This window comes from Struthio camelus, chromosome 7, assembly GCF_040807025.1.
Source record: "Struthio camelus isolate bStrCam1 chromosome 7, bStrCam1.hap1, whole genome shotgun sequence".
In the NCBI taxonomy this organism is placed as follows: Eukaryota; Metazoa; Chordata; class Aves; order Struthioniformes; family Struthionidae; genus Struthio; species Struthio camelus.
The window spans coordinates 8926626-8930806 of record NC_090948.1 but is presented as its reverse complement, the minus strand read 5'-3'; positions in this window follow the sequence as shown (position 1 = coordinate 8930806).

Below are 4181 nucleotides of genomic sequence, written 5' to 3'. Positions count from 1 at the left end.
CATTTTATTCAGCCTATGTAAGGATTGGTTCTATTATCTGTTAGTTAAACCAGAGTTTGTCTCACTTCACTTTTCATTAAAATTAAATTTTATTGCTTTAAAAGTTTGTTTTGTTTTGTTTTAAAAGTACCTTGTTTTTTATCATCAAGTTCAACAGATATCCATCCTAAGTTTCCTCTTTTTTCCCCATGAATGGACAGTACACAGTCCAGTACACATATAGCAGAGTTATTGTAGTAACAGCTCCATTTTTTATGTACCTTTTTTTTAGAATAAGCACTCTCCTTCTGTTTTTAAGGTAGTGATGTTGTCGCATTTGAGAGAAAAACTGATATTACCATCAAGAATTTCTTAAAAGGAGCTGTGGCTATTTATAGCTTGACAATGCAATTCTGTAACAAACTGTCTGAAACAATTCACAGTTCATCTCTAGTAATACTGGATGACATTCCAGAATTATTCCCAAACCTACAGATTAATAGATGATCCCAGTAATGGTAAGCCTCTCCACTCTATTACCTAGTACCTGTTTTCTGATTATACCAAAACTCTTCTCTTCCTCTCCCACAACCCACAAAATAAAGAGTGCTAGCTTCAGCACTTGCCAGTAATTGCTAACCCCTATTCTAAATGGCAAGGTTGAATTTCTAGGGAATTGGTGAAGAATTTCCATGGAGTAAGGAACCCTCTTCATTTGCACCTCAGATTCTATATACTATTCTATAACTTTCTCAGATTCCAGCCCCATAATAGCAGCTGACTTTTTAATTCAGATGCTTACAGTAAGGCCACATAAAAACATTCATTGAGCTCAACCTCAGCCCAGTCTGCAGCCATCATCTCATCATGTGCAACTAACTGTGCATGTAAATAATTTTCAGCTGGATGGCTTCCCACTTGGGAGGATGGCTAATTCTTCTTTACTACTTATTCTACAGCTAGAGCCCTCCAAGCTACACGGGGTATCTGTCTCACAGAAAACCATAACACAGGTGTTATTAAGAGGGTAGAAATCAATCTTTTTTGGAAATTGACCAAATTCTGCCTGAGACAGTTTTCTCGTTTTGGGACACAGCAGCAATTTGAAGTCTGGCAAGATTTGATCTGCAGCACTGGTTTCAAAGAAGATTCTGATCTGCTGCGTTAACTAAGATAATTCCAAGAGGTCAGAATTATCATCCCTAATAACCAGTCCTGTTGGAGCTGACTTCCTTATAAATTTTATTCTCTCTCTCCTGAGAGAGATTCTCTTAGGATGTGCTTAATTTTAAATAACTTAGTCTCTCTGACTTCTATGGGACGACCTAGCTGCTTTAATGTTAAGCAGTTGCTTGTGCCCTTTGATCAAATCCAGGGCATATGAAAAGTAGTAAAAGTCGCATGTCTGAATGTCTACAGGCAGCTAAAATAGTCCCATTTCCAGGTTTAGAGGCAGGAAAAAGGTGTACTTTGGGATTTCCTAGGAGGGCTGTTTGTCCTGGTCATTTTTTTCATGTAAGTAACCTTGCTGATGTTATGTCTATTGATTAATCAACCAGGAACAAAAAAACAACTTATTTTTGAATTTCAGTCTTACACACTTACAGTTGCTTTTATTTACAAGAATCTCTTTTATCTCTTTTCAATGGTCTTGTATTTATACGGTTATTCAGTCCACACATAAAAAATAGTTCATCTGTGATATGAAATAGAATTCATTGACTCATACCATAATTCCACGTACACATTTCAGAAAAGTGAAATGACCAATAGCATCAATAACTAAATTGGATCAATAAATAATATATGTTAGTTTGCATAAAGGCCTGAAAAAATCTGGAAAAAGAAATACATGGTCAGCCCTTTTCAAAGATATTTCAGCTTCTTCTTTCAAAGAAATTCAGCTTCAATTTGCAACTTGAGATTTTTAATAGCTGTGAAACAGTTGAAATTCTTGATTACTTTAATAGAATTATAGCATAAATATAGCAAAATTTGTAATAACGACTCGAATGGCTAGGACAGTCAGAATCAATAGAACAACAAAATGAGTATAAAGCTCACCAAAAAAGTGAAACAAAAATCAATACAAATCCTCTTGGACTAAACAAATCCCTCAACAGCTCTGAAAACTTATAAAGCTAGATTGAACCAGCTCTTGCAGGGTGAAAGTAAAACATACTGACTTGCCCAAGTATAAAATATATTTAAGTTTGTCACCACTGTCTCATGATTAGTATAATTTGAAACCAATAAAATATTTCTGTTTGGAAGACCCAAACTAAAAATTAAGCAGTGTTTTGCAGCTTTCCTTAAAATGCTTAAACCAGGGATGACTAATCTTTTAAATAATGAGTGAAAAGTTTTGTCATATTTAATTAATTTGTTAGAGAACAGAACATTGCCAAATTGCTATGAAAGTATATACACACAGTTATTATGAATAAAGCAATTATTTTACAGATGACAGTAAGAAAAAATTGATTTTTTTAGGATATATACATATATATACACATACACACACACATACATACATATGTGCTAGAATCTCAGAGTCCAGAGGAAGTAGTTGTCCATCCCTCATAGCTGAAAAAGGGGAATTAGAGACATAGAAATAACTTGAAGCAGTTAATGAGAAAGAGAAAGATGGTCCCACAAAAAAATTGTTATCCTGGAGAAAGAAGGTATAGGGAAAATCAGCCAGTCTTCCCTATCGGGTCCTGGAACAGTTACTTTTTAGGACAACCAGAGGAAATCTGCCTTATTTTTTAGAAGATCTAGAGCAATACTTCAGATTACTAAACTAATCTGAAAAAGATCAAGATTTGGCAAGTGTCAAGACTTTTATCCTTTAAAAAAGTCTGATGAACTGGAGTTTTATCTCAGGCTTACATACAATGTTTCTCCTCCGCTCTGTGACCCCATTCCTAAGACAGAGCTGAGCAGCCTGATTTTTGATCATAACTATGCTTTCTGAAAGAGACTTCCCCGTAGCAGCCCAATGCAAACAGATGATTCCAAAGCAGAATCCAAGATCAATTTGAAAACCTAGTAGGAGAATGATAAAGCCAGGGCATAGACCTGAGGAGGCTTGTGAAATCACTGAACTTGCATAAGGGAGCTTACAGGCTCTTACAGGTATGAGAGACCTGAACACACAGCCCTCAGAATGAAAGTCTGTTAACCCTGTGTCTACAACAATAGGGTTGGGGAAGCTTGACCAGGAAATGGTCTGTCAGCCCTTAGGAATTTGGAAATAGAGCAAGGACTAGCCAAAGTTCGGAACCAAAGAAACTGAGAGATACACTAGGCCAAAATGCAAGTCCAAAGTCATGGCCAGAGGCCATGTCGAGGAATGGAAGACCCAGGAAGCAAGATACGCAACAAGCCAAGAGCCAGAGCATGAGCCAAAGCCCCTGATGACCTAATTGCTATTTACCCAGACATATACTTATTCTTGAAACAAGGAACAACAACTGCAACTAGGAAAAAGATAGAACCAAAATGTGTTTATTTTGTTTCCTAAAAAAGGAGTTAAGCTACGACATTTTCATGTTACTTCATTTATTAACAGCCCACAAATTGTCTCAGATCAGTTAACATAAATACGATTGAACTAATGATAGTATCATAGAATCGCTGAGGTTGGAAGGGACCTCTGGAGATCATGTAGTCCAACCCCCTTGCTCAAGCAGGGTCACCTAGACCAGGTTGCCCAAGACCATGTCCAGCTGAGTTTTAAGTATCTCCAAGGATAGAGACTCCACAGCCTCTCTGAGCAACCTGCTCCAGGGTTCAACTACCCTAACAGAAAAGAGTGTTTTCTTAGTGTCAAATTAATGTTACAAACTGGAGAGATGAAGCAAGAAACAGTAAGTCACAAATAGATACCTGTAACTGAACGACACACTGAGCCACTAAGAGATGCCTCCTACATATGACATGGGGGGAAAACATCACTTCAGGTCACGGATCCTTGTTCAGCTGAACTAGCTTATGGGGTTCTCAGTCACAGTGGTGACTGACATATTCCAGCTAGAGGGCTGATTGCCTAAGTAAAGTCTGACAGCTTGGCAGCTGACTAGTCTAAAAAAAATTAGACCGCAAGGGGAGGGAATACTTGTTTTTTATACCTGTGACAGAATTATATATAGAGAGATCAAAAATGGATAGAAAAGGTACCTGCACAGCCAATCCCTGTC